This window comes from Anser brachyrhynchus (assembly GCF_964034855.1).
Source record: "Anser brachyrhynchus genome assembly, chromosome: 2".
Taxonomy (NCBI): Eukaryota; Metazoa; Chordata; class Aves; order Anseriformes; family Anatidae; genus Anser; species Anser brachyrhynchus.
In genome coordinates, this window is record NC_137695.1 from 71,734,147 (window position 1) to 71,753,929 (window position 19,783).

General features: G+C 38.2%; 1 long non-coding RNA gene across 1 annotated transcript in view; it reads left to right on the top strand.

The window, feature by feature from the left end:
* Positions 1 to 64: 64 nt before the first annotated feature.
* The window catches only part of LOC308190446, a 34,264-nt gene continuing 14,545 nt past the window's right edge, over positions 65 to 19,783 (top strand). Inside the window, exon 1 of the long non-coding RNA XR_013947202.1 lies at positions 65 to 18,993. This is a non-coding gene — a long non-coding RNA (uncharacterized lncRNA). The remainder of the gene's footprint in view (positions 18,994 to 19,783) is intronic.

A 19,783-nucleotide genomic window follows, 5' to 3' on the forward strand; every position in this document is an offset into this window, starting at 1 on the left:
ATGCCGCTGAGCTGCCGCTGCTGCTGGCGGCGGGGCTGCGCGCACCGCAGCTGCGCAACGCGGCTCGCGCCCCGATCGCGAGCGCGCCCTCGCGCCCTACTCCCCCCCCACCCCCCCCTTCGCCACCTCCCGCGGGCGCGCGCGCACGCGGACGCGCACTCGCTCACGCGCGCGCGCACGCGGCGGCGCCCCGCGCGCGCACCCGCCCCCCCCCAAGCCCTCCGTCCCCGGCCCGGCCCGCTCGCTCCCTCCCCAGGAACACTAATCGAGTGCAGAGAGGGCGCCGCACCGCCGCCGCTCCGCCTCGCCTCCCTCCCGGCACCATCCTCCTCCTCCTCCTCCTCCTCCTCCTCCTCCTCCTCCCCCCGCTTTGATCTCCCATTGTCTGCCCAGCTGGGCTTGGGGCCGCCCGCGGGACGGGCGCGGGCTTGTGGGGGACACACGCACACACGACACCCCGCCGCCGTGCTTCCTCCTCCTCTTCCTCCTCCTCCTCCTCCTCCTCCTCCTCCTCGCCGTGCCCGCGGAGTTTGCAGAGCGGGGAAGGCCCCGCCGATGTTCGAGTGTCCTGTGGGTGCCCTTTGGGGCGCTTCCACAGGAAGCTGTGCAGAGAAGGTGCCCCGTGGTCGGTTTAACTCGGTGAGCTGGACGGCCGGCTGTGCCAAGGTGGACGCGAAGTGTGACTCCTTCAGGGGCATGTTCTGCAAGATGGCCCTCCCGGTCTTGTAAGGGCTGGGGGGGGACACGAAACAAGGTCAGGGCAAGAGCCATCCTTGACACGCTTGATCACACCGAGGCACTTGTCCAGGTGAGTTTCTCATCCCACACCGCACCAGGAAGCTGTACTCTGCTGCAGAACAGCACAAGTTAAAGCAGAGTTCATCCCATTCGTGTAGTCAACCCACACACTGACTCAACAAATTTTTGATCAAGTTACCTCTTGCTTCTTTTTTTTTTTTTTTTTTGCCAAAGACTTGCAAAAGCATTTCTCAAAAATGAAGACACCCCTCAATATTCTACTTTGATAAACGAGTTTTGGACCACTGTCCAGGAAGTATCCATTCAGAAAATGTCGATCTACTTATGGGATTTGGATGATTTATACAGAAAGAACTGGAAATTCCTTTTGGAGATGTGGTTTACCCATCCATTCTTCGTGACCAATAGATCACTTCCTCCAGGCCAACGTTCTTCTTCTAGATGACTGAAAATCTGGTAGTGGACTGCCAGATGGACACCATTTCCATAGACAAAATGTCTGCCACCTTTGATACTTCTGTAATTTCCTAACTAGCCTATGAAGAGTTGGTCTATAAAGATTGGTCTATAAACCATTTCTTGAGGTCTTCAAGTGCTGGGCTTAACCTAGGTGGTGTAAAAGGGGGCTGTTCAGTGACAGGATCATTGACCGAAGTATGGGCCTGTGTAAGAAATGGACATGGTTGAGGTCTAGGACCTCTGTGATTGCCTTCCTCTTGACCCTGAGGTGAGCATTCACTCACAGTTTCTGGGCTGTGGTCTGAATCCTTTTTGAGCTCTACACAGCATACCATTGTTGTTGTAGCCATCTTTTGAAGGACAGCCTTTTAAAGTATTCTATAGTCATGTTTAGGCAAAAGGTTGGCAGCAGTGGTTGCTGAAGACGTTACTTTGCTTGCGAGGCATAAGCATAGAAGGCAGAAAGCTCTTTTTTTTTTTTTTTTGCCCCCTCTTTTCTGTTTTAACGTTGTAGCCAAACAGATCCTAGGTGTTTTGTTCTTCTGGATGACTAAAAAGAAATACAGTTCATCAGTACTGCTCTATTTTTAGTACTTCATGGAAACAACAAAAGCTCAGAGTTATTACTAATTTTAAATATTTCAACCACCCTCCACATTTCATCTTCAGTGAAGGACGTTCTTTTACACGTATTCATTGCTTGCAGTGCCATTAATTCTTCTTTGCTGCCTATTCTAACCTTTTGTCCTTGTTGCTTTATGAGACTTCCCAGGTGAATCGGCCATACTGTTCAAAAATACCATGTGATACTGCTGTGGTTCAAGCATCTGAGAAGTACTAAGTTTTGTGATTGGTGTCAAGGTTTTGCATTTGGATTTTGTTACATTAAGTCATTAAGTTTCATGATAGCTTGATCTCTTCTTGCTCTTTCTAGAAAAAATCGAGTTATCTAAAAGTTGTGTGTGGTAAATTGTCTAGATCAGCATTTCCTTCTAATATTTTAAAGTGTTTCACACTTTCCTCACTGAGGCAGGATGTATCTTTTTTATCTGCCTTTTTTATTAAACAATCTTTGTTGTTAAAATGAAACTTTACAGCAACTTTGTAAAAGGCTCTATTAACTTGGCATATCGATGTTACTAGTAAAGAGATTGTATGGAATACAGTTACTGAGCAGTCTAGGAAAAGTGAAAAGCCAGGCCTGTTTGAAATCTGAGAGTAGCAGGGCATGTTCTTAGAGGTGGGTGAAATAGCCTTGGTTAACCCAGTCTTGGTAAGAATCAGACAATGTGAAAACACACAAGTTTTAGCATACAGTGCTTCCAGTTTGAAGAAGACAACTGCCTGTAGTGGCAGTCTTGGCAAATGTCGGGACAATCATTCTTCTATTTAGCAGAGTGAAGAGTGTTTAAATTTATGGACAAGGTACAGATCATGGAATCACATTCATTTAAAAAGGTCAACTCCATTTCAATATCACCGTGTGCCACTGAAATGTCTATAAAGATCTTCATTGATGGTGGAATGGCTGAATTTGAAATAGTTACAGTGTTAGACCATAGCTGCCTAAAAGTTGGCATTAGTGAAAATATCATAGAGGTCTGTATTAGATGGCAATGGGTCTACACTTCCAGAAACTGCTCTGACCAAGGCATCTCAGCCATATTTGATATGCAGACATTTATCCACAAGATCATAACTCTTGACATTAAGGTGACTATCAGTAACTTTTGATCGGTCATTTTAAGTTTTTTGTTGTTGTTTTTGTTTTTGTTTTTTAATATATACTTGGGAGTAGAACTTGGAAATAAAGCATTTAGTAGTTGAGATGTAGTCAGTGATTACCTGAAGGATTTCAAAAGGTGTAACTGATAAGGTCAAATGCGATGGTCTACGCTATAGATATTAACTTCTGATCAAATTATATCATGGAATCACAGTATTACAGAATGTTTAGGGTTGGAAGGGACCTGTAGAGGCCATCTGGTCCACCCTCCTGCTCAAACAGAGGCACCTTAGAGCAGGTTGCCCAGGACCACATCGAGATGGCTTTTGAAGATCTCTAAAGAGGGAAACTCCACGACCACTCTGGAAAACCTATTCTGTCACCCACACAGTACAGAAGTGCTTCCTGATGTTCAGATGGAATTTCTTGTGTTCCAGTTTGTGCCTCTTGTCCTGGCACTGGGCACCACTGGAAAGAGCCTGGCTCCATCTCATTGCATCCTCCTTTCAGGTATTCATACACACTGATAAGATCCTCCTTGAGCCTCCCGTTCTCCAGGCTGAACAGTCCCAACTGTCTCAGCCTCTCCTTATAGGAGAAGTGCTCCAGTCCCTTGATCTTCCTGGTGGCCCTCCATTGGACATTTTCCAGTATGTCCACATCTCTCTCATCCTGTGCTACTTTTTCACAGTCACTGAAAAGCTAGCCAGCATAGTCAATGGAATTCAGGGCATGCTTCATCTCATCTTAGATAGCTGCCTATGTCTGGCCAGGTGAATTGCACTCTAAATTTGATTGACTAAGTTGGCTGAATTTTTGCTGATTGAAAGTATGATACCTGTCGTTCAACTGCCTAAAGAAAGGTAAGATGAATCCTACTCACATTTGTATGATCTTGTCTTTTTCATCTAAGACAACTGGATGATTTAAAACAACATGTTAACCAAACAACGTTGAAAGATTAGATATGTAGTATATAATATCCATTTGCCCCTAATATTTTCACTTTATATTTTGGTCCTATTCTTATTTGCCATCTTAACTCCTAGGATATGGTTCATCCTTGTACTCTGATAGTCTCTTGAAATTTCTATTCCTCTTCCTTTCCCCACCTCTTTCTCATCTCTGTCTCATTCTCTTGTCTTCTAAGTGTCTTGGGATATTTAAGTTAAAATAAACAATTACAAATGCTAGGTAAAATAACAACAACAAAACACATTTATTGAAATCTGTATCTATAATTTCAACACAGAGCAGGGAATTATGTTTCCCATTTTGTAGTAGGGGCGGCTTAAACAGAGGTGGTTTGAGGCAGAAAGATGTTTTTTTGTTCTGTGACACGTTGTGAAAAATGGAATCACCTAAAAGAATGGCTGTTAAACAAGATTCTTAAAGTGAAAGTCTAGAAGATGGAGTCTCCTTATTCTCTAAACTACTAAAACATGATTTGCATTGATCTGAAAAACATTGACTTTAGGATTAGATTAAGACTGTAACATAATCATATGTAAATAACTGAAGAAAACAATGATAGTCATTACTTATAGTAATAGATTAACAGTAATTTTTGTACATTTTATTATCATCATATCTAACTCTTTATACAAAAGGACATAGTTTATTTCCCCAGATTCTTGCTTTCAAAAATGTTAGCAGATGCTCGACTGTTTTCTTGTGGACTTCAATAATTTTTGTTAACAAACATTAATTTTTCTTCACAATCTACCCATGAATTGAATTTGTATTGTAATCCATCCTCTACCCATGTAGAACTGAGACAAGAAATTAAAGTCAAAATTGTCAGAGATATCTGCTGCTCCATTAAAAAGGCCTAGATTTAAGTACCTACGATAATACCATAGAGCCATAGAATCATAGAATCATTCAGGTAGGCAAAGACCTCTGAGATCATCTAGTCCAACATTTAACCTAGTACTGACAAGTCCACCACTAAACCGTGCTACTAAGTTCTTCATCTGCACATTTCTTGAAGACCTCCAGGGATGGTGACTCAACCACTTCCCTGGGCAACCTTTTCCAATGCCTCACAACCCCTTCAGTAAAGAAACTTCTCCTAATATCCAACCTAACCCTCCTCTGGTGCAACTTGAGGCCATTTCACCTCATCTATATATAGTAGTTTATACGTTTAAAGGTGCATTTTTATTGATATGAGTTGCAGGTGTAAATACTTGTGCAACTCCATCTGGGTGCCCAACATCTTGAATTGAATCTCCAAAGATATATAGAGAAGACATCCTTGGCTATTATGCTTTAAATGACTTGCTTAGTATCAAGTTAAATCTCCGTGACAGAAGTAGGACTAAATTATAATCTCAAGGGACAAAATGCATCTTTTATCTATAGGACCTGCTTTTCTCTTCCTGCGTTCTCCTACCTCTTTCACTACCAGCCTTTCTAGTTTTGCAACACATGACACTGGAATCTGAAATACAACAGCTTCCATCATTACACAGGGACAGACCTAGCCCGGACTATGGGAGCCATGCAGTCAATAGTAATGGAAATCCATTTACTCTGTTTACATCCCTGGCAAATCTGTCTGCCACACATCCCTGATTCATTCCTAGAAGGTGCTCTGTGCCATGAATGAGGCAAAAGCTCCATAGAACGGTGATGTGAGTAGCTGACTGAAGAGCAAGCATGCACACAGACAGCGAACGTGTACAGGTATTACCTAACTTTCAGAAAGTTTATCTTTAAAAGCCCCAAACTGGAAATATAACAGAAAAGAAAAAACATCCTTTGCAATCACATTGTTCTCCCTTTCAGCTCACCCCGTTGGTCACCAGCAGAGCCTAGATGTTGACATCCACATCAGAGTTTTAGCTGCTTCCTTGAATGCCTTGGTCCTATTCAAACTGGCGCAATCTTACCACTGTAATGTAGCTTCTCTTGCCTTGGCAAGGATGAGAACCAGTTTACAAAACAATTCAGAAAACAAAATCCTACCTTAATGGTTGTGTTGGGATGGAAGCATGGAATGAAGCTGAAGGATGATTTTATTCTTACAGAACTCTTTAAATGGCTGATCAGTTTGCTTATTCTCATAGTCAAAGTAATGATCATTATGAAGACAGCATTACCTGAAAATTAAATTAGGTCCTCTTAAATGTTTGAAAGGAGATGCCATAAACTAAGAAAGAAGTAGGTTGAGAACTGATGTAAAAGTGGGTTCTGTTTCTGAAAGCTAGCCTTTATTTCCTTTCATCAAGAACCTTTAATTTTCCTTCTCATGACTAAATATATTTTTAAAGTCATTAATATGTGGAGAGTATAGGCAGCTGAAATTACGTGCTTTCATAGTGAATACAAAGAACCCTACAGATCTTTAAGAGGTAGATATTCCAATATAGCTCATGCAGGATACATTGATATGTGTTCATAAAGAACTATTTTTTTTCCCCAGGTTATGAGTATGACATTTACAAGTTAATTTTTCCAAAACTTAAAAATCTTCAAGATTTTTTCTCAGCATGGCATATCAAGCATTTTCAAAATCCTATAACCAGTGTTGACAAGAGAAAAGAATCTTAGTCCGAGTGACAAAATATTAGCTGTTCTCTGTGGTAAGGGCATTTTTAGATATTGAGAAAGAACAGCGTATTCCTTTTGATAATTTTAGAAAGATTAACAAACATTGTTTTTTCCTAACAGAAAGGAAAAATCAAAAGCTTGACTTGACCAAACTTTTTTTTTTTCCTTTTTCTTAAATAACTGAAAAAAGGAAAACTGGAAAATGCAGAGGAAAGCTCTCTCCTAAAGCAATAGTAAGGCATCGTTAGGAATAAAAATTATGAACTTTCTGATCTAACAGTTTTTGCAGATCTGAAATGGGTCAAAGATCTATGGATTTGTTGGTTTGTTTGTTTGTTTCAGTTTCAAGATTTAACCCTGTATTTTTCTGTGTCCAGAAGAGTAATTTAACACAGTAATCTCAGCATATCAAGTAGTGTTGTGATGTTTCAACTAGAGTTTGTGAGAGAATGGCACAGATCATGATCCTTTCTTTCCTCCAGCTCATAGAAATGCAAAATATTGTCTGAAGAAGGTGATGAAGAAATAAACAGCCATGGGATCGGCTTCTTAGGTCTGGTTCTTTGCCTTCCACCCAGTACTGGGAATATAGGTTTAGAAATGACCTACTACTTCATTTCCCTTGACTGTCTAGGGCAAGGCTTTCTAGACAGCAGATTAAATTTAGACTTTGTGTAATCATCACAAAGTAGACTTATCTGTTCCACTGTAGTGTAGCCTAGTTCTACCAGTATATCTCACCAAAATTATATTAATATATAAGAATATTATTTTAATCAGTTAGGATTGGAGTTTGAAACACCATTCTTAGCAAAAATAAATAAATAAATAGGCAAACTGCCATTCAGCATAGGGAGAGCAAAGTAAAGTGTCTGACTTGATTCAGCATTAGACTAGAAATTTGACTGTGAATTCAGTATAGTCTGAACTAAAACAACGTTGTCTTCCATAAAGGAAGAGCTGCAAAAGGTAAGGAATCTTTAGTGGGAGAATTTATATAGTTTCTTGGAGGTGGTTCCTGAAGAGTTCTTTTTTGGGGGAAGTATGGCCCTGTCAGCATATAGCTTCGTAAAATTGTGACAAAGTAGAAGAGGAAGTTGTCTGAATGCTCTTCATTTTGTTCCTTATCTTTTGTTGAAGTTGTACAGAGGGTTTACTGATCTGACTGATGGTTCATAGATGAGTTATTAACCTTTTGCAACAATCATGGTGATACTAGAGATCAAAACAATTGCTATAGTTTCTCGAGACTTATTCAGCATTGCCTCTGAAAATAAAATTTATTATATTTCCTAGGGATAGACTATGACAATATGATCTTTTAACATGGGAGCTTAATTCAACTTGACTTCTCTTCTTAGGTCAATTTACAGATGGATGTTTTGCAGCTGAGAACTAATAAATCTGAACTTGCAGACTCATGAAATTTCCCTCTTTTCAGGTAGCCCTCACTAACAAAGGTTGGTGCATGCAGTCAGGAGCCTTGTTGTTTAGATTGGTGGCACTGGAACAAAAGGCCTAGTTCCGGAAGTTTGCCTGTGTTAGGATAGGTTGAGTTCTACTGGATTTTCTCTGTTAATTAGTAGCAGCTGGTAGTTGGGGATCTTTCGGTATCATTTTTCAAGTTTTGCTGTCAATAGACAAGGGTAATACACTAGTAAACATTTGGTTTTGGCATCAAGCCTCTGTATCATCTTGAGCTGTGTTCATTGTCTTCACACAAGGAAACTGTGCATTGTCAAAGCATGGATACATTTCTATCTATGTCTTTATACAATGCAATGGGAATGACTTTTCTTCTGGAAGGTCAAGCATTAACACAGGCACATGGCATATCTTTTATTTTGTCATTAATAACTTTTGTGTTGCAGCATAATACTCATTTTTCTTTAAAAAAAGTCCAAAGCCATGTCTAATCAAAAAGATAAACTAATTAAATGTCAACCATGTTTGTGTATTTATGTCACATTGTACTAACTGAAATTCCACAACTGGTCACATCTGTAGTCTGGAAGGAACTCTTGCCATTAACCATTCCCTGTATCTACCTTTTTTTTATTTACCCTTAGATCACTATGAGGCAGTAAGTAAAACGAGTGAACAAAGGAGATATGAGCACACTCCAGTGAGTACTTCCTCAAGGAGTCAAGCAGTTATCAAGCTGTATTGTTGGCACTACCCAATAAGGAGAAGCTACAGAAGCTATACAAAGAAGAACATACTTATCATGAATATTGTTCTGGGGAAAACAAAAAGCTCCAAGCAGAATCTTTTTAGGTGAAATATTCCTTTAAAGAATTTGTCAAGAGGCATGTATCCAACTTGAAAAGCAGTAATCCAAATGGCTTAAATTTAGCAAAGATAACAATATAAAAGTGTCTTATTCCAGAAAGTGTCAAGCAGCGTTAACTGTAGGCATTGCTATATGTATTGCCTATAATAAAAACAGTATAGCATAGCATGTAATGTATTCCCCAAAGATACAATCTCAGATCAGCACAGGCATGCATAAATACTACATAGTATAAAGATTTTTATAAAATAAATATGGGATGATTCCATTACTCACAAATAGCATAGTTACGAGTTAGTTATACTGGTCATCCCAAGTGAGTGCAGAAGGTAACATCTTTATATATCACTTCATAGTGTTACGTGCTATCAATATAATACATATATCAGACAGGAACTATTTGAAGTGTAGTTTTGAAAATCTGAAAAAGAGTACTGTAATTGTTGTCTCTATCATTTGTACCTACAGATGCCACTCTAATTAACTTGAATGAACTAATTGAAGGTTCAGGCAAGACAAAGACTTAATACCTGTAAAAGACCACAGAACTACTGAAAATTATTTCTGCATATGGAAGCAGTTTTAAAGTGCAATAAGGGATTTTTTACAACTACAAAGGCTGGAACACTGGCACTTCCCAAGGGAATACACTTCTTACACAAAGCTCTGCAGAACGGCAAGTAAAAAAACACATCAACCATCAAAAATATATTACGACAAGTTTCATAAATTGGTTGTATTTCTATTAAAAGTATCTAAGTCCAGAGAAGAGAACAGGGACTGTTCATCTTCCTGTCTGCATTTAGAGAACCTGTCATGTGGAACACATAAAGGAAACTGGATATGGTATCACAGAAGATACTTTTCTGCTTCTGCATGAAATAGGAGAAGTTGAGGGCTCAGGGCCTACTCCAGATCTTATTCTTTGTGTTGGTTGTTCTTGTGTATACTTGAAAGGTACCAAGGAAAATAATTGCTAAGTTTCATATAGTAAAAGGAAACAGATTTTTTTTTAATGTTTTAAGGACAAACTCCATAAGTCAGGTGATAAAACTCTCATTGACTTCAAAGGGTCAAAGTTTTATAAAGCAGTTTCTAAATGTCAGCAAACATAATTTTACTAAAGGAAAATATTCATTCTTGGGTAAAGAATGCATTGTATCCAAGGGGTAATAAACTCAAAAGGTGGTTTGTGTTTTGTTTTTTTGAGTGTTTTTGTTTGTTCGTTTGTTTGTTTGTTTCAGATTTGTAAGTTTAAGAGCAGACAGTGGAATCGCTATTATCTTTTACCAGAAAACTGACATGGCATTTTCAATGTTACAGGACTGACTTCACCTCTGGCTCCTGACTTGTCTGATCCTGGGCTTGTGTTTGTGTGCAATCTTGTTCTTCTTTTATTTTTAGTCAGGAGGCAAGCACTATCTTGTATGTACTAATGCCTATCATCCTGCAGATCTGACTGGTTTCAGGCACCTGTTTTTCTTTTGATATTGACAAACTGCTCCCTTAAAAGAAGGCACCTTTAATTAGTAGTTGGAATAAAGCATGAGAGAAAAGGGGATTTTAGAAACACCAAAGAGCCTAAGCGCATATTTTATTTAATTTTGGTTAGGGTCCAGCTGGATCCACTCCACTTCATAGGGTTAGGCAGGAATGCAGGAATAACATAGTCATGCTGATAGTCATCAAATGGCTTCTCACAATTCTCTCCCCCCCACCCCAAAGGACAGGCAACTTCTAACAACTGACACAGTCAACTTTGAAAGAGTATCTCAGGTCAAATAACCTGACTTGCACAAGTGAGTTTGAAAACCAGTGGGGATATCAATGAAAGTAGAACTTCATTTGGGGAATACTCTCATCCACAGAAGGTTAACCCAGGTGTTTAGACGTATGTGTCTGTCACCTGACAGAACTGGGAAGTGATGATGTACCTCAAAACATGAAAGTCAAATGTGCTCAGTGCCTTGTATATAGTACAGAAACATCATATTAAGGACAGATCTAAATACAGCTTGAAAAATTATTCAAAGGCACACCCACATTTGTCACAGTCACATTCCTACTACATTGTGTAAGAAGAAAACAATATCTGGCAAAAATAAAATAAACAGAGGCACATGAATGAAACAGAATTGGTTCCAATAATTTTAGATTTATCTGGTATTCTAAGGTCTGTTAAAATATGTGCTTGGTGTTAGCATGAAAATGTGACATCAGGAAATATACTAGTTTAGTTACAGAAAGTTAAAGAGGAGAACAGCTGTAACTATGTCCTTAACAGGGATGAAATAATGCAATAGTTTTTGAAGATAAGTAGTTTCAGAGTTCTGTTTCCACCTTCTTATTTATTCTGTTCCATAGAAGCTTTTGCTAGCTTTCATCATGGGTATTTTTTTCAGTAACATGAAAGACAATTGCATTCCTAATGATGAAAATGTAGCAGTGAACAAAGTAAGTTGGTTTTAAGTAGGTTTATTTTCTGTCCAGCTGCTTGAGGAGAATTTTCAAACATGTCAGCTAATTTGGAATCTCAGGGTATGAAGGGAATATAAAGGTGAAGATTAACATCCAGCCTCTCTGCTATTCCTGGCAAAATGAAAAATATTTAAGAGTTTTCGTATATCTGCTAACATCCTTGGGTTTTGAAGTGCTGCCTAATGTAAGAATTTGTTTTCATATTTTAGTATTTTAAAGAAAAGAATTTTTGTTTTCAGCAGAACATAAACTTTAAAGCAAGACACCCATGCACATACACAGACTTTCCCCTCCACTATAAATAGTCTTCAACATGTAAACTAACGCTCTGCTGATTCAGGCTTCCTGAAGAAATCCAATTTCTATTTAAGTCTCATTAGACAATTATAAATGTTCTTGGGAAATAAAAACAAAAATAAAAAGTCTTCATATGGATGTTATTTCTGAAAACAAACCCTATTCCTGAAGAGACAAGATAACAATTCTATTCTTCAAGGGAATTTCTAGTTCTGGCTGTTAAGTGTCCACCAAGGTAAAGGTTGATAGGAGATTAAAATCTTTGGTTTACTGTGAATGATAATCAAGTAACAATAAGATTTATTCCTAAGCACTCAACTAACTTATATAAAATCTGGAAGATCAGCAACTCTGCTTAATGATAATTCTTGTCATTTCTTAGGGTGTTTATTTTTAATTTTCTTTCTAACATTGTCTTCCTTGGTATTAATCCCGAATTCCTGCCATTTGTGAAATAAAGACTAATCTAGATTTAGGCTTTGTTTAAATTTGTTGTCATCTCTTTTCTCCTGCATGCTGCAGGAACAAGTGAATGGATCCCTACATTTTTTCAGGTATTGCTTTCTTACCTGTTCACAGTAGTAAGTACAGAGTTAAAAAAGACTAAGATTGGTGAACTTTGGCTTCCATTCATTGACAAACAGTCCCAGTCAAATCTCATTATGAATAGTTTTCAGGCACTTCTAAATCTTGAGGACCTCATCAACTACTTAAGGCACTATTTTTATTTCCTGGCTTTCACAACTGGCTGTTAAGTCTCCTTTAAATAGCACGAAATTCACTTAATCTTTTCACTCCTAAGTGAAATTCCAATTTTTTGATTCTACACAGAACAAAACTTTTTTTTTTTTTTTTTTTTTGCAACTGCAATTTGGGGGATACAAGTTCAGGTACTTTCTTCTTATTCAATTTAGACCTCCTATCTTAAATAGGAGGTGATCATTATTTTGATCTCAGGAACGCAGTCCATTAAATTCTGGAGCTACTCAGTTACATGTCAGGATTCACCAACAATGCCACGTAAGCCCCTTCTGGTACCACAGGAGATGTTTTTGCTCAGAAAGCATATTTTAATTTAGTTTTATAACTGCATGTAGGTTAGAGAACATATCTGTTTCAAACCTAACTGAAGAATTCATAGTTGAAAAATCCTTTTCAAGTCCATTCTGGTATAGATCATTAGTAAGGCTCCTTTCACACTGGATTTTTTATACTTTTGCTCTCTATAGGGTGGCTTGAGAAACATGTAGTAGAGATTCCCAGCAGTGTCCACACTACCAAGCTACTACAGACTTATGTCAAAGAGCCTTGGCATTTCTGGTTTTCAAAGTATCAATAATATCAAATTTTCTCTTTAGAGATTTTCTGTTGATCTTTCTTTCCTTTTTAGACACAACCTACAAGTGTAGGTATGAAAGACATGTTTGGTGACACACTCAGACCAGATAATGCAATTCATTCACAGAAAATAATGACACTTGGCAAAAAAGCCTGTACATTTTTTTTTTTCTGATACCTTCAACCGGAGTCTTTGCTAACTGATTCTAGGAAAGAGCAGTACCCACAGAAAGTGCTCCTGGAGTGGAACTCAACAAGCCTTTCAAATGCGTCAAAGCAAAGTGGTTTTGTTCGTTTGTTTGTTTGCTTTCCTTCCTAATTAAGTGGAAACACTCTCTTGGAGCAGCTACTCTAGTGGTAGAAACCATCTTCTAAAACCTACTAACATTCACAGGTATTTCCACTATCATTGCAGTGGGCATAAAGTAATGCTGACAACCTGTGTAGACTGGTGTTAAGTACTCTCTTCCCAATCTACAGGTAAGTCCAATTCTGTCCAAAGCACTTTGCAACTTCCACAAAATTGTTTAGGCTGTGTTTTTGTTGTAGGTTTCTGTAATAACAACATATAGGGTGTTCTTTTGATCGATACACATTCAGTTGCAGTGATCCTCTAATGTGTAGACTGACACAAAACAAGCATATTAAGCCTATACCAATGATATAAATTATATAAATCATATATATATTGGTTCCAAACCACAACAAAATGAATATCTTCCTCAATTAGCACACTAGCACAATGCTCTGGTAGAAAGGGATGCTAACCCACAATCCTGGTAAAGTGCAAAGGTATGCTTTTTCTGCTGGAATCAATCTCATTGTTCTGTCTTATGAATGAAATTTCATGAAGGCCTAAGGTCTCCTATCTCCAGTTCATCCAGCTGATTTTTGACTCTAGAAATTGAAACTAATCCATAGTTATTCCTATAAACTATTTCTTGCCATCGGCAAGATCCTTGGAGAACATGAATACAACTATCTTTTATTGGGAGTAAAGTGGGAAAAACAAATCAGACAAAAAGCTCGAAGTCATTCCATCAAAACTTTGCAGGTTCAAATAGAAATCATCCTACTCATCACCCTGCTTGGCTTTGGTGATATCAAGGGTAGCAAAGGGAAGGTGTCTCTTGTAGACTGTTCCAGTCGACCTAAAGAAAATCACTTATGTCCGGACCAACTTGTTTTTGCAACCAGTTTTTTGCAACTGATCCAGTTATTTTTGCAACTAGCTGGTCCAGTTTTCTGATGTGACCCAGGCTGTGACCATCAAGATAGTAGTACCATCACCTCTCAGGCTTCTTTGTGAAATCGAGTCAGTTCAACCAATGCTACCAGCCTGATAAGATAATTCTCAGAGAAGTCAGCTCTGCAAATGCAGCTGCCATTCTGCTCCAATCAAATTCACTTTATGCAAGTACAAACTCTCCAAGTAGACATGCCTGTACAAAGGATATCTTTCCTCCCTGAGTTTGTTGATTTTGATCTAAATTACCAAAGCAAAGCCCACTTCCTATAAAGGCAGAGTGATTGTTACTTGGAGTCATCTTTTGCAAGTATTAGGCATTTTCTCTAGTCAACTATTAAAAAACAAAACAAAACAAAACAAAACAAATTTATAGAATTCACACAAATTCTAAGTACAGCTACATGAACTGTGTGCATGGAATTTCAGGTAATTAATATTTAGAGTTATTTAAATAAGCTGGTTAGTACTGACTTTTCCCCTTCTCCCTCAGAGTGAAAAAGAAAGTACTATTGCATTATTCTTAGTGGTACAGAGACGTTATAATGAATACAATACAAAGAGTTCTTTTAGCTTTGCAGGTGCCAATAAGCAACCCCAAGGGAATATTCAAGAATCCTTGCTGTGTTTAGTTTTATTACAGGAAAACTGTATGATGTAAGTGCCTTTCATTTTACTCTCTTTTAGCTATGGTACCTTCAGTTGTCCTGCTTATACATACAAAACACCCATGACTCTTTCTCCCTTTTCTTAGACTTTCTAATATATTTAAGCAGAGACTCAAAACAGCTTGTATACTACTTCACATGCACAGAAAAAATTAAAAGAACATTATGAAAGTTTGCTAAGTCAAGAACTCTTAGTTGCCTTAATTGGACACTTTTATAGGCATTATGATACTGTTTTTAGTTATACAATGATATATTTTTTTTTCTAAAAGGCAACATTAACAGTATCATTTCTTCATCTCAGAATGCTTATTTAACACAAATCTTTCCATTTTCGATTTTCTAGAGAATTAAAAAAACAAACAAAACTCCAAGATCTGTTTGTGTGGCATCATACGGATTGCAGTATTATCAACAACTATCAGGGTTGAAATTTTTAGTTACTGAAAGGAGACGGCTGCCATTTCAGTTAGTATGTAGCAGTTAGTACTAGTAAGCTATCCATCTCCGTATGGTTGACAAGTAGCAGGGAAAGAGGGCATCATTTCAGGGTTGGTGTAAGTAGATCTAGGACCAGACAGTCAAAAAAAATTGGGACTGGTGGTGTTCCCTACATTCCCATCTGTCTCTGCTGCAACTTCTGCCATTTTAACTTTTGTTAGTATGAGTAATCAGGTAGCAACACTATAAATCAGACCAGCTTGCTGATCTTACTGAAAACTACCTCTGCAAAATACTATCTAGTGCCTGGTTAGATTTGTAAACTGCATCAACTCTTATTGTGGGTCCACAATCCTCAGTGCTGAAGCAAGAAAAGGCAACCAGAGGCAAGAGAGAACGCATGTTCATCCTTTTCAATGGCAGTGTGTCTTAAATCCACTTAAGCCAAATGTAAAGCCACATACTGAGATGCCTGCATGTTAGTGATTTTCATAAGTACTTGTCAACGCAGAAGAATGTTAACAGTCAAGAAACATGGGGTCAGGTCTAAGCACTGCCAGGGTGTGCTCTGCTAGGCAGAGGTTTTTCCTCTGTTCACCATGGCTGGCTGTTTGCTGTCCCCATCCACTCAAATCTGTCTTTCAGGTCTTTGTTTTCTTTATAATCTTAGGATGGTCTCTCCATTATTGGCTTATTGTCAGCTAATATATGTCTTCAGTTCCACGATTCTTCTCTCAACTCCGGCCTCCCCACTCCCCAGCTCCTGTTCTAATCAGTTTTCGGCTGTGGCTCACAACCAGTTTCCTGCCCTGGTGAGTGTGCTTAGCTATTCCCAGGCTGCTTTTGCTCCCCACACCCTTTTCTGTTTAACTCTCTTTGAACATAAACAAAATCAGTCTCTTCTCCCAGTCCCGCTATCAATTTCTACCAGCTTTTTGTCTACTTCCTTGCCATCTCCCAGCCTTTCATCCTCCAAACCAGAATTCTTGGTCCAGTTTCTTTATGTAGTTAGTCTCAGGATCTCCTACTTTCTGTTCTGTTTCAGCCTTCCCATTCCCTCGCTATTTTTGTCTCAAATCTCCCTTTCCTGAAGCTGATTTCCTTTTCTCAATTTGCCAATAAGAAAAACCTGTTCCCTGGTCCCTAATGTCTACCCAAGTTCCCAAGCAATATATTTCCAAGCTTTTGCTACATATTGCATTTCAGACATTTCTTTTTCTTTCTGTGTTTCATATGAGTTCTTTCCCTAATACTGACCTGGCAGTACAAAAACACTGAGAACACAAAGAATGGTCTTCCTGGGTTTAACTCTGTTGCCTGCTCCTACAGTGCTCTACAGCAACCTGGAGAGGCAGTGGCAGGGATTTTCCAGCTCAGCACATGAGTGTGGAAAAATTCCTAAGAGACTGTGGCTGTCAAATTATGACCAAGCACTGCTGAGCACCTGGAAAGAATGGGTTTCATGAAAGACTTATCATTGTGAGAGTTCATCAGGGAGATTACAAAAGGTTCATCCCTGCCACAGATGCTATTTAGTTGCCACATTTTAAGACCTTCATCCACATCATTAAACAATTACGGGCTTCTCAACAAAATAATTTTAGTATTTTATGTAGGACCACAACAATTTAAAAAAATGCATTCAGGAAAAAAAAAAAAAAAGCATAACTTAACAACTGGTAATCTATTTGTTAGGTCCCTCTGAATAAAACTGAGAAAATAATACATTATACATTATATATTTTTCCAATGAGTTTTTTTTTTAAAAGCTTGTTCATGTTCATCTTAACTTGTCACTATAATGGTGAGAGGGAGACGTTCCTTTAGTCACTAATAATGGTTATTTTATTTGGAAATATTGTATAGCTGTTTGTCACGATGAGTTAAATGCTAACTTATTTATATTTACATAGCTGAGAATACACAGACTGTCATTTACTGCATTTCATCTGAGATGGTTTCTTAAGAAGCATCCTGGCTTCTTCAGATCTTGTTGACTTGAGATTACCTGATTATCATGTTTATCTACACAGGAGAAAATTACCTTTTACACCAACTAGTTATGTTTTTACTTGCTATATAGACATGTAACATAACACTCACTCTTAAAAGGAAATTTCTTACTTGGGAAACAAAAGAGTTTATTTTTGGTAGCCTGATAAATTATAGCTCGTGGTATTTTCTGTTAGAGTCTCTCTAATGACCTATAAACCTGTTAAATAATTTTAGACAAATTTTACAGAAGGACAGAGTTCTCAGAACTCCCTAAAATGTAGTGGAAGTCAGCAGCAAGGTAGGTAATCTCATATTACTGCTGAGAGAAAGTCATGTTACTATGGTGTGGATTTTTAGGAATAAAGGATTGAAACAACAGAAAAGCAAGCTTCCTTAGTACTCCCCTTGCTCATGAAATAATTTTTATATAGCTTAATGCACATCTCAAGTTGTATAAACTAAATTTTAAAATGTCATTTTTGCTGTAGGCTGCCACAGTAGTGGCATGACATGCTCCATTATGTGTTTGTTTTTTTTTTTTTCCACTTGTCTTTTACTTTGAAAAACTTAAAATCTGTCTAGATTCAAATTTGGACTTACCCTTTTCCAAAAGGTCTGTTTTAGTTTGTGCTTCTGTGGGAAATTTCTTTTGAAAAAAAAAAAAAATCTTTGTGGTTTCTTTTCCTCTGTGTTAGAATAAAACTAACCAGGTCTAATACTCCAGTAATTTTGAGCAAAGACTTAAAATTCGGCAAGGTTGTTACCCTTCCATGGAAAATTCACTCAGTAATTATTAGGCCAAATGTCATTCTTTGGAAAAGCCTAGGGACAGTTGCTAGCTAAATACAATAAAGGCTCTATCTGTACTAACACTCTTCTGTTTCATAGCTTTGTGTAACTTACCCTCCAAAGCTTCTCTAAAACTACTGCTTCTTTTTGTGGTATATATTGTATTTCCCTGCACACAGAAATGCTCATAGTAGGAAAACAATCCCTTCTTTGCTGTCAGTGATTCCCTAGCATCAATTTCAATCCCGTATCTTTTGGTACAAATCCAAATTTATGTTTTTGGGTTTTTTTTGTACTATCATTTTTCAGCAACTTTAAGTATAGGTACATCTCACATTCAGTAAGGATATAAAGAAACACTGTTTAGGCTGCAGTTTAGTAGCTAAGTTTTGTGGCAATCATTTTCCCTTCTTTTTAGTAGTGTTTTCAATGAGGATGCGTAACTGGGATTCACTTGAGGGATGTCACAAGGAAGCTTCCTGCTAGATAGTGCATTGTTAGGTTTGTAACCAAGGCCATCTGAGACACCAGCATTCTATATCAGACAGCTTTATCTTTCTGACTGCATAGGATTTTTTGTGTGTTAACTTTTCTACCTGAGCAATTGGTTCAGGAGAGCTACCCCAATAAAGAGTGGATTCCACAACATTAGTTTTACTTGTACATAGGCTATACTAATGTTATTTACACGACACCAGTCAAGATTCATGTACTTTAAAATATATACCTAATAATAAAATATTTTATTGCAATGTAGTAACTACAGAGCTGAGGAATAAAGAAGAAAAGAAGAGGCCTACATACATACATCTAATTGAGAAAAGGTGAAATGTATAACTCTCCAGGTCTGGAAGACTTACATGCCAGCACAACTTCACTTCAAGTTCTGCTGCTCAGATCTCCAATCATATTTCAACCCTTCTTGTTGCCAGAAACTTGAATTAAGGTAAAATACCACAGATTCTTTTTAAACTTCAGACCATGTTGCTGGTCCTGGTTATAACAGCCTCACAGAAAGTCATATTAGCACAAGTGAACTGGGCATCTAACTCCTATGCAAAAGCAGGAACAAATCGCCCGGGGCAGGGGCGGATAAAAGCACTTTAAGCTGGTTTGGCCGCCATGAGAAAGGTTTGTATAGTAAAGCTGAAGAGGGACTACAGGAATAATAGGCTACGAGACAAACAACTCTGAATCATGTGCAGTAAGAGGACTGTATGGGAGAGACCTAGATTCTTTACTTGATTTCAAATGGATAGTAGCTGAGAAAGGGACCTCAGCCCCTTTGTAGTAAATACAAAATAGCTCATACATACCCATAGGCAATGCACTGAGAGAAGCCAATGGAAATGAATAAAGATTTTCACATTAGTTCTTGAGCGACACGAGACAACCTGTCCACCTTGGTGTGTGTTCACCTACCCTCCTTCTAAGTCTATCAGTTTTCCAAACAGCTTCACTATCAACATAGAATTTAAAGCACTCTCAATAATAAAATCAGCTATTTCCTGAGGAGAGCTACACCTGAGGAATGCCTTGTGTCAGAACACATTCAAATCTGAAAGAATGTACTGTAGGCATTACATATTGGAAGTGCCATAGTCAAATGTTCGAAGTTTTTACAGCTAATTCTGCTTCAGTCCCTAACATTGCATACTATTTTCAAGACAATGCATTTAGGTATGTAAACCAAGCATCTTGATTATAAAAATAAGTTCATTTGAGCAGAAAGGCAA